The sequence below is a fragment of the Schistocerca piceifrons genome, chromosome 8 (genome assembly GCF_021461385.2).
Source record: "Schistocerca piceifrons isolate TAMUIC-IGC-003096 chromosome 8, iqSchPice1.1, whole genome shotgun sequence".
Classification (NCBI taxonomy): Eukaryota; Metazoa; Arthropoda; class Insecta; order Orthoptera; family Acrididae; genus Schistocerca; species Schistocerca piceifrons.
In genome coordinates, this window is record NC_060145.1 from 501585375 (window position 1) to 501597115 (window position 11741).

At 40.5% G+C, this 11741-nt stretch overlaps 1 protein-coding gene across 2 annotated transcripts in view; it reads right to left on the reverse strand.

Annotated features, from left to right (window-relative positions):
• LOC124711530 (F-box/LRR-repeat protein 3-like) overlaps positions 1-11272 on the reverse strand; it is a 327166-nt gene extending 315894 nt beyond the window's left edge. The window contains exons 1-2 of one of the 2 annotated variants that reach the window (XM_047241657.1): positions 11101-11272; positions 1457-1619 (exon numbers count right to left, since the gene is read on the reverse strand). The gene's annotated coding sequence lies outside the window, so the exon portion shown is untranslated. The remainder of the gene's footprint in view (positions 1-1456; positions 1620-11100) is intronic. The other variant, XM_047241656.1, reaches the window with a different exon arrangement.
• Positions 11273-11741: the final 469 nt, after the last annotated feature.

Here is an 11741-nt window from a genome sequence, read left to right on the forward strand (position 1 = left end):
GGAGAATTTGACAGAGCACTGAAAGACCTAAGTCGAAACAAGGCCACGAGAGTAGACGACATTCTATTAGAGCTACTGGTAGACTTGGGAGATCCAGCCCTGACAAAACTCGACCATCTAGCGAGCAAGATGTATGACACAGGTAAAATACCCTCAGACTTCAAGAAGAATATCGTGATTCCAATTCTAAGGAAATAAGATTTGTAAGGTGTGAAAATTACAGATCTATCAGTTTCGTAAGTAACGGATGTAATATACTGACACGAATTCTTTATAGACGAATGGAAAAACTGGTACAAGCCGACCTTGGGGAAGATCATTTCGGATTCTGTAGAAACGTTTGCACACGTAAGGCAATACTGACCCTACAACGTATCTTAGAAGTTAGATTAAGGAAAGATAAACCCTCGTTTCTCGCATTTTTTGAAAGAGTAATTTTTTGACAATATTAGATTAGGAAATGAGACACTTAAAGTAGTAGATGAGTTTTGCTATTTGGGAAGCAAAATAACGGACGAAGGTCGAAGTAAAGAGGATATAAAATGTAGACTGGCAATGGCAAGAAAAGCATTTCTGAAAAAGAGAATTTTGTTAACATGGAGTATAGATTTAAGTGTCAGGAAGTCTTTTCGAAAAGTATTTGTATGGAGTGTTTGGATGTGTAACATGGAGAAATAGTTTAGACAAGAAGAGAAAAAAAGCGTTCGAAATGTGGTGCTACAGAAAAATGCTGAAGATTAGATGGGTAGATCACTTAACTGACGAGGAGGTACTGAATAGAAGAGGAATTTGTGGCACAACTTGACCAGAAGAAGGGATCGGTTAGTAGGACATGTTCTGAGGCACCAAGGGATCACCAATTTAGTATTGCAGGGCAGCGTGGAGGGTAAAACTCGTGGAGGGAGACCAAGAGATGAATACACTAAGCAGATTCAGAAGGACGTAGGGTGCAGTAGTTACTTAAAGATGAAGAAGCTTGCACAGGATAGAGTAGCATGGAGACATGCATCAAACCAGTCTCTGGACTGGACTGAAGACCACAACAACAACTACATAAGCGAATGAAAATAAGCAAAGCAGCCTAATTTTCGAGTCGAACGATCACTTACTTCAGACACCGACGAATAGTAAAAAATGGCATTATTGCACTGAAAATTCTGTAGCCATTCGTATATTGCAGTAGAAAGCTTACCATACGGCCCATAAAAACGGGACAGTTCCCTTTTCTGGCCCAGGTGTACGGCGTCTCCGTAATTTTTATCGGGACGCACAAATGTCTCTTCTATTAAAATTTCGCAAACACGTTTTATGCCATAAATTAATAATGCTGATTTATATTTAAGTTACACATAATTGCTTGAAAATGCTGGTTTCTGTAATTTTGAAAATGTCAAATAATTACTTTATTTTCTAGGTTCTCGTTTTATTTACTTTTGTTAGGTTTCTGTTGAAGTACCTGTATGCTTCCACAATACGCCACAATGGTGAACAGCCGCCTCCCCTGCTTGCACGCCTCATAAACCATGTTGAGGTTTACTTTCAGACAGCGCCCTGGCACCGGCAGAAGGGACGGTAGCCTACTTCACTGTGTGTCGGTGTCACAGCTATGGTTCCATGGACTGCACGTCGAAAAAGATCAAGAAAGTGTTTGATATCAGGTTTAGTTGTGCAAGGCCAAAAAAGAATGTATTGTTAATAATGTATTGGCTCCATGGTGCAAAGAGTGTCTCACTGAAGCCCGTAATGAAGTGAACTTTATAAGCATTTCAGTCAATACCAGCAATCATAAATATACTAAATTACTTCCTCTCATTGTCAAATATTTCATACTTGAAAGTGGGCTACATGTAAAGAATTCTGTTCTGTCGATAATGAAATATCAGCTGCTAATCAAAGTGTGTACACCATGTTCTACAGGCCCATCTACATCTACATCTACATCTATACTCCGCGAGCCACCTTACGGTGTGTGGCGGAGGGTACTTATTGTACCACTATCTGATCCCCCCTTCCCTGTTCCATTCACGAATTGTGCGTGGGAAGAACGACTGCTTGTAAGTCTCCGTATTTGCTCTAATTTCTCGGATCTTTTCGTTGTGATCATTACGCGAGATATATGTGGGCGGTAGTAATATGTTGCCCATCTCTTCCCGGAATGTGCTCTCTCGTAATTTCGATAATAAACCTCTCCGTATTGCGTAACGCCTTTCTTGAAGTGTCCGCCACTGGAGCTTGTTCAGCATCTCCGTAACGCTCTCGCGCTGACTAAATGTCCCCATGACGAATCGCGCTGCTTTTCGCTGGATCATGTCTATCTCTTCTATTAATCCAACCTGGTAAGGGTCCCATACTGATGAGCAATACTCAAGAATCGGACGAACAAGCGTTTTGTAAGCTACTTCTTTCGTCGATGAGTCACATTTTCTTAGAATTCTTCCTATGAATCTCAACCTGGCGCCTGCTTTTCCCACTATTTGTTTTATGTGATCATTCCACTTCAGATCGCTCCGGATAGTAACTCCTAAGTATTTTACGGTCGTTACCGCTTCCAATGATTTACCACCTATGGCATAATCGTACTGGAATGGATTTCTGCCCCTATGTATGCGCATTATATTACATTTATCTACGTTTAGGGAAAGCTGCCAGCTGTCGCACCATGCATTAATCCTCTGCAGGTCCTCCTGGAGTACGTACGAGTCTTCTGATGTTGCTACTTTCTTGTAGACAACCGTGTCATCTGCAAATAGCCTCACGGAGCTACCGATGTTGTCAACTAAGTCATTTATGTATATTGTAAACAATAAAGGTCCTATCACGCTTCCCTGCGGTACTCCCGAAATTACCTCTACATCTGCAGATTTTGAACCGTTAAGAATGACATGTTGTGTTCTTTCTTCTAGGAAATCCTGAATCCAATCACAAACCTGGTCCGATATTCCATAAGCTCGTATTTTTTTCACTAAACGTAAGTGCGGAACCGTATCAAATGCCTTCCTGAAGTCCAGGAATACGGCATCAATCTGCTCGCCAGTGTCTACGGTACTGTGAATTTCTTGGGCAAATAGGGCGAGCTGAGTTTCACATGATCTCTGTTTGCGGAATCCATGTTGGTTATGATGAAGGAGATTTGTATTATCTAAGAACGTCATAATACGAGAACACAAAACATGTTCCATTATTCTACAACAGATTGACGTAAGCGAAATAGGCCTATAATTATTCGCATCTGATTTATGACCCTTCTTGAAAATGGGAACGACCTGCGCTTTCTTCCAGTCGCTAGGTACTTTACGTTCTTCCAGCGATCTACGATAAATTGCTGATAGAAAGGGGGCAAGTTCTTTACCATAATCACTGTAGAATCTTAAGGGTATCTCGTCTGGTCCGGATGCTTTTCCGCTACTAAGTGATAGCAGTTGTTTTTCAATTCCGATATCGTTTATTTCAATATTTTCCATTTTGGCGTTCGTGCGACGGCTGAAGTCAGGGACCGTGTTACGATTTTCCGCAGTGAAACAGTTTCGGAACACTGAATTCAGTATTTCTGCCTTTTTTCGGTCGTCCTTTGTTTCGGTGCCATCGTGGTCAACGAGTGACTGAATAGGGGATTTAGATCCGCTTACCGATTTTACATATGACCAAAACTTTTTAGGGTTCTTGTTTAGATTGTTTGCCAATGTTTTATGTTCGAATTCGTTGAATGCTTCTCTCATTGCTCTCTTTACGCTCTTTTTCGCTTCGTTCAGCTTTTCCTTATCAGCTATGATTCGACTACTCTTAAACCTATGATGAAGCTTTCTTTGTTTCCGTAGTACCTTTCGTACATGATTGTTATACCACGGTGGATCTTTCCCCTCGCTTTGGACCTTAGTCGGTACGAACTTATCTAAGGCGTACTGGACGATGTTTCTGAATTTTTTCCATTTTTGTTCCACATCCTCTTCCTCAGAAATGAACGTTTGATGGTGGTCACTCAGATATTCTGCGATTTGTGCCCTATCACTCTTGTTAAGCAAATATATTTTCCTTCCTTTCTTGGCATTTCTTATTACGCTTGTAGTCATTGATGCAACCACTGACTCATGATCACTGATACCCTCTTCTACATTCACGGAGTCGAAAAGTTCCGGTCTATTTGTTGCTATGAGGTCTAAAACGTTAGCTTCACGAGTTGGTTCTCTAACTATCTGCTCGAAGTAATTCTCGGACAAGGCAGTCAGGATAATGTCACAAGAGTCTCTGTCCCATAATTTGAAGTCAAAATTTGTGTCTCTCTCAGCTGACAATACGAATTTTAAGTGTGGTGGGGTTATTAGAGGAGATAAAGAAAACATTCTCAGCAAATCAGAAGTAAGTCTCAAAAATCTCTTGTAGGGACTGGTTGCATGACACAGGGAATTCACAACAGCATAGAAACAGCAGTGGGCAAGTTACCAATCGATAGAAAACATTGTGTAAAATTCCATACATACAGCATTTGGGTGGAAGACTAAAGGAATTCTGTGAATACCTAATATCTGCAAGTACTGGCTCCAGAGTTGATAGAGAGCATCGTGACTGATACAGGGATTAGTGATCACAAGGTCGTTGTAGCTAGGCTCAATACCGTTTCTTCCAAATCCACCAGAAACAAACGCAAAATAATTTTATTTAAAAAAGTAGATAAAGTGTCACTAGAAGCCTTCCTACGAGACAATCTCCATTCCCTCTGAACTGATTATGCAAACGTAGATGAGATCTGGCTCCAATTCAAAGATATAGTAGTAACAGCAATTGAGAGATTCATACCTCATAACTTGGTAAGAGATGGAACTGATCCCCTATGGTACACAAAACAGGTCCGAGCGCTGTTGCAGAGGCAACGGAAAAAGCATGCGAAGTTCAGAAGAACGCGAAATCTCGAAGATTGGCTAAAATTTACAGACGCGCGAAATTTGGCACGGACTTCATGTGAGATACCTTTAATAGGTTCCACAATGAAATATTGTCTCGAAATATGGTAGAAAATCCGAAGAAATTCTGGTCGTATGTAAAGTACACAAGCGGCAAGACACAGTCAATACCTTCGCTGCGCAGTGCCGATGGTACTGTTACCGACGACTGTGCCGCTAAAGCGGAGTTATTGAACGCAGTTTTCCGAAATTCCTTCACCAGGGAAGACGAATGGAATATTCCAGAATTTGAAACACAAACAGCTGCTAGCATGAGTTTCTTAGAAGTACATACCTTAGGGGTTGTGAAGCAACTCAAATCGCTTGATACGGGCAAGTCTTCAGGTCCAGAGTGTATACCGATTAGGTTCCTTTCAGATTACGCTGATACAATAGCTCCCTACTTAGCAATCATATACGACCGCTGGCTCACCGATAGATCTGTACCTACAGATTGGAAAATTGCGCAGGTCGCACCAGTGTTTAAGAAGGGTATTAGGAGTCATCCATCGAACTACAGACCTATATCATTGACGTCGGTTTGCAGTAGGGTTTTGGAGCATATACTGTATTCAAACATTATGAATCACCTCGAAGGGGACGATCATTGATAAGTAATCAGCATGGTTTCAGAAAACATCGTTCTTGTGCAACGCAGCTAGCTCTTTATTCGCACGAAGTAATGGCCGCTATCGACAGGGAATCTCAAGTTGATTCCGTATTTCTAGATTTCCGGAAAGCTTTTGACACTGTTCCTCACAAGCGACTTCTAATCAAGCTGCGGGCCTATGGGGTATCGTCTCAGTTGTGCGACTGGATTCGTGATTTCCTGTCAGGAAGGTCGCAGTTCGTAGTAATAGACGGCAAATCATCGAGTAAAAGTGAAGTGATATCAGGTGTTCCCCAGGGAAGCGTCCTGGGACCTCTGCTGTGCCGGCCGCGGTGGTCTAGCGGTTCTAGGCGCGCAGTCCGGAACCGCGCGACTGCTACGGTCGCAGGTTCGAATCCTGCCTCTGGCATGGATGTGTGTGATATCCTTAGGTTAGTTAGGTTTAAGTAGTTCTAAGTTCTAGGGGACTGATGACCACAGATGTTGTCCCATAGTGCTCAGAGCCATTTGAACCATTTTTGAACCTCTGCTGTTCCTGATCTATATAAATGATCTGGGTGACAATCTGAGCAGTCCTCTTAGGTTGTTCGCAGATGATGCTGTAATTTACCGTTTAGTAAGGTCATCCGAAGACCAGTATCAGTTGCAAAGCGATTTAGAAAAGATTGCTGTATGGTGTGGCAGGTGGCAGTTGACATTAAATAACGGAAAGTGTGAGGTGATCCACATGAGTTCCAAAAGAAATCCGTTGGAATTCGATTACTCGATAAATAGTACAATTCTCAAGGCTGTCAATTCAACTAAGTACCTGGGTGTTAAAATAACGAACAACTTCAGTTGGAAAGACCACATAGATAATATTGTGGGGAAGGCGAGCCAAAGGTTGCGTTTCATTGGCAGGACACTTAGAAGATGCAACAAGTCAACTAAAGAGACAACTTACACTACACTCGTTCGTCCTCTGTTAGAATACTGCTGCGCGGTGTGGGATCTTTACCAGGTGGGATTGACGGAGGACATCGAAAGGGTGCAAAAAAGGGCAGCTCGTTTTGTATTATCACGTAATAGGGGAGAGAGTGTGGCAGATATGATACGCGAGTTGGGATGGAAGTCATTAAAGCAAAGACGTTTTTCGTCGCGGCGAGATCTATTTACGAAATTTCAGTCACCAACTTTCTCTTCCGATAGAGTGTGGCAGATATGATACGCGAGTTGGGATGGAAGTCATTAAAGCAAAGACGTTTTTCGTCGCGGCGAGATCTATTTACGAAATTTCAGTCACCAACTTTCCCTTCCGAATGCGAAAATATTTTGTTCAGCTCAACCTACATAGGTAGGAATGATCATCAAAATAAAATAAGAGAAATCAGAGCTCGAACAGAAAGGTTTAGGTGTTCGTTTTTCCCGCGCGCTGTTCGGGAGTGGAATGGTAGAGAGATAGTATGATTGGGCTCGATGAACCCTCTGCCAAGCACTTAAATGTGAATTGCAGAGTAGTCATGTAGATGTAGATGTACTGGCTTACGGCAGCACGAATTATGATTATAGTTTGCGTACAGTCAAACAAGCATTCTAGAAAGTTCTTGGCAGAATATTTGTGATGCAGGAGCATAGGTTGTTATGAGTTACTAAAAGCAAAAGTAAAAAATACGAGAGAGAATTTTTTGAGTGTCCAAGTTAAATCCATGTTACTGAAAGTGTATGAGTGTGACGGACCAGCTCAAGGTAGATTTTATTCATTTGTAAACATATAGATTGAAAAATCAACCAACCACTTGCAAATAAAGGTTTATTATCCCTTGACCATGGTTTCGGTCTTTGTAAAAGTATCTTCTTCAGAAGTCTTGGCCCAAAAATGTATGCACCAATTACAAAATAATTTTTTTTACAAACATAATAAAAAATTAAAAGAAAAATATTTGTGAAGTAAATGTACTCACTTATTACATAACATGATGTCACAATAGATTAAATGAAGCCGAGTGGCTCTGGTCATAAACGAAATTGATGAAACAAGAATTCTTGCGAGGCATGGCTTTAGATAGCGCCAGATTAAATCCATCGTACTTCAGGAAGACTAGTCATTCGTAAATGCCCACAGGTAGAGGCTCTTGTCAACATATAAATGTAATAGGCGTCACAATATAAAATATTTGCATAACTACATGTACCTTATGTAAGAGTTGGCCAACTGCTACAAATATAGACTCAGCAACCAGGAAAAATTGGGCCACAGAAGGCGCTAAAATACATGCGCTTAGAACTAAGCCTTGGTTGTGCTGAACAACAGCATTTTGTAATAAAGGAAGTACGAAAATTCCTCCAAAAATGTAGCATTTGTTAGCGGATTTTTATAAGTCATTGTCATATTGCTTTAATATAAAATTATGCTACTGAACACCAACAGGACGCAGTGCTCACGCCCACTGCTTTCCCATTTTTCTTATCGTTTAAGCTTCCATAGTGTTTAGCAGAAGTATTTTCCTATGGTGAGATTGTTTTAGCTTATATATGCTCTTCTTTCTCCCACTGCATTTGTAACATGTATGCAGCGCCCTCTGTAGCCCAGTATTTCCTAATCGCCTGAGTCTGTACATTTGTAGCAGTTGGGCTTAGTCTCTGACGTAAGGTACCGAACATGTAACTTAACGCAAATATTTTATCTTGTGACGCCTATTACATTTATATGTTGACAGGAGCCTCTACCTGTGAGCATTTACGAATAAGTAGTCTCTCTGAAGAATGACATATGTAATCTGGCGCTGTCTAAAGCCATGGCTTGGAATAATTCTTGTTTCATCAATTTCGTTTATGCCAAGAGCCACTCGGCTTCGTCTAATCTATTGTGGTTTCATGTGATATAATAAGTGAGTACGTTTACTTCAAAAATATTTTTCTATTAATATGTTATAATGTTTGTTAAAAAATTATTTTGTAACTGGTGTATACATTTTCAGGGCCAAAACTTCTGAAGAAGTTATTTTTTAAAGCCATTGTCAACGGATAATAAACCTTTATTTGCAACTGGTTGGCTGATTTTTCAATCTATTCGGAATAACGCAGTTGCTGTTTTGCAGCCATATTCGAGATCTGTAAATATGTTCTACAGTGTACCATATGATTATTTAGTTTCATGAGTGAGAAGTTTCCACATGACACCGACTTCCGTTGGTCTACTTTGAAATCAAAATCGTCAGTTGTGGAGGCCAGTCCTTCAACAATGCAAGATATAGCTAATGTAATCCTAGACCGTTCTCTTGTTTGATGAATTTTGTATGCTAAAACAATTATAGTTGAAAAATTATGTCAATAGAATGCTAACAGGCTAGATGGGTGAAAATGTCCACAGTATTCAAGGAGAAAAACATTGCAATAACAATTCTGCCGAAGGTTATAAAATTTATCCTTTGCCTTCCAAGCTCGTATGCACCCATGGAACGTATCTTTTCAAAAGTGAGTAAGTACTGGCCATTTGAAAAGACCGACATTTTGGAATCTACGATTGCCAAATCCTCAATACTACAATGTAATTTCACTTTCCCGCGCACGGAAATGTATGACATATCGTTGAATCTCAGAAAGATTTGTGAGAAATGTTAAATTGTATTAAATATGACTGTTCTGTCTTAACTAGTTTGTACTAGTTTTATATAAGTAATAATGAGTGTTTATGCCCTTTGAAATGCCATTTCCTTACATGAATATCAATGATAAGTCATTTTCCAGTCAAAAAAAGACATTGTTGACCCCTTTCAGTTCCAGTTAAACAGGATCCAAAAGTCGTGTTAGTGGATGTACAGGTCGTCTTCGTCCCCGAAGACGATACTGGATTATCCTTGAAGGTGTACTGTATGTTAAAAAAAAAAAAAAAAAAAAAAAATACATGGTAACTTTAGACAATGGTTCCTAAAACCTTAGCAGTCTATACGTTACGAATCAACCGATCTGATTTGCAAATCACAGTATCTCGTCACCATACACGTAGCGGGACTCGACGTCAATGTCGAAGGCATTACACACGTCAGAAACTCCCCACCGCTGCTCAAGCGCATATTCAATTGTAACGGTTTACGTAGATTAGCTAGGCTAAAAATCTTTAAAAGGGCCACGCTGTTTATTTGCTCTGTTTAAATGAGAACTCAAGGTACTGTGGAAATATGAAGACGAACAATCTATGAAGAGCGTAAGGTCTTACCAATCACACTATGAACACCAAAGACTAAAATTTTTTTGTTGGAGTCAAGCGTTGTGATTTCACTGGTCTGTCTGAGTTAGTGGAAGTCAGCCACAAATATGTTTTAAAGGTTTTTCGATGTTTACCAGTTAAATAAGTAACGACTTCTTTACACAACATGGAACTAATGTTATTATTTTGAACTTACAAGCGAGCAAATCGTCAAATGAATAGTTAAATAAAGAGTGTAAGTATTAATCAACAAGTGAAACATTTGTTACCTTCGACAAGAATTCACTTAGTCATTCTACACTGTATCCCAATTACAGTTTTTATTTCTACTGTACATAAACTATAAGGTATTAACGAAAACCCCCAACTCAGTATTTTATAAACAACATGTTTAAAACAAAACTCTCGTTCTTGTTAGGTGTTATCAGTTTCTGATTAACTATTTTTGAAAACACCACTCCCTTAACACAGCACTACAAATAAAAAACACCTGGCGGTATGTAAACAACCTTTTAACAGAATTCAGAATGTAATCACACAAATGAAGGGCGGAAAGAAGACTGGTTCCCTGAGAACATATATTCCCATATCTACACTTCAAATGCACGGATTCCAAAGTTGCAACGCCACAGTTGACATAGTGCCGAAAATGATGGTCTGTCTATTTTCGCAGCGAACTGAAACTAGTTTGTAATTATTAAGAAACCAGCAACCGCGTGCAATATGCTCCTTAATTCTTCTTTACAATGTCTGGAGATGGTGCGTACAATACTAACACATTAGAGCACTCGTGAAAAGAAACAACAGAGTTGTAATAACCCGGTATCTTTCCTACATGGGGCGGGGGCCTCAGATTGGCTGTTGTTTAGTCGCCACACGTGAGCGGCTGTCACGTGTAGGGAGGCAGCGCTATGCGGTAATTCTTGGACAGACAAAAAAAAACAATAAAGCCCACGTGTGAAACGATACCGCGGCTCCGCAGTGTTTCACCGTTTTCTTACGCACGAAAACAAAATTATGTTGCTAATAACTGTAAACAGAACTGCATTTACTTTGTAGTGCTCAAAAATGCTACTGGGTGGATAGTTTGATTGTATTACGAAAGTACTGGACTGTGTTGGTTGTGATCAGTAATGTTAAATCTTGGTGTGGATAAACAGCTATTGCTCAGCTGTCACCGCGACTTTTCAATTCTTACGTTAAGTGTACTTTGCCACATCGCTTACAAGGCAACGTGTTTCCTGCGGTGAATCTGACGAATTCGGTAAAACTGCGTAGGTTCACCGAGAAAGGGGATCTTTCTAATAATATTATTAGCAGTAACGACACCAATGTCAAATACTTTCTGTTTAACGTGTTTCGTTCCTTACCTTACAGAAGCGGCCCACACTCAGTTGCGAGCCGTTAATCCGCCAGGGGCTGCGACAACAAGTTTGGTGCTTAACAATGGGCCAAACTAGAAACACAAACACTGCTCACTTTTGCTTAGTGCGAGCCGAGACGCAACAAACCTCGAACGCCGCCAAAACAGACTACGTGACGTTAGATACTCGCATATCAATTTATGCCCCAGGAGGCGTTGACAGTGCCACCTAGTGGCTGCCGCGGCAGCTGCCAACTGTTACACAGGCAAGCGCGAGTAATCAAAATTCTGGCGCTCGTTTCAGTTATTGTCCTGTCGCAGCAAGAAAATAAAAACCGTTCGTCATTATCGAACACAGCGGTTAATCCGTCCACTATGCACAAAAGCGGTACTGCTTGATGTTTATGACATGTGACGCCGCCGGTAATGGAATATATGCGATTACCGCGTCTCCTGTAGCTTCCATTCACAGTGAAGAAGTCAACAACGATCTGCAATCTACTTCTGTTGAGTGTGGAGCTTAAATGCGATAATGTACACACACGGCAGCAAAGCCACAATAATTTATCACTCTGGGGTCGAATTACGCGAAACGCGACAAATCTGAAATTATATCTGTGTTAATTCAAGTATACATAATTTAAAGCA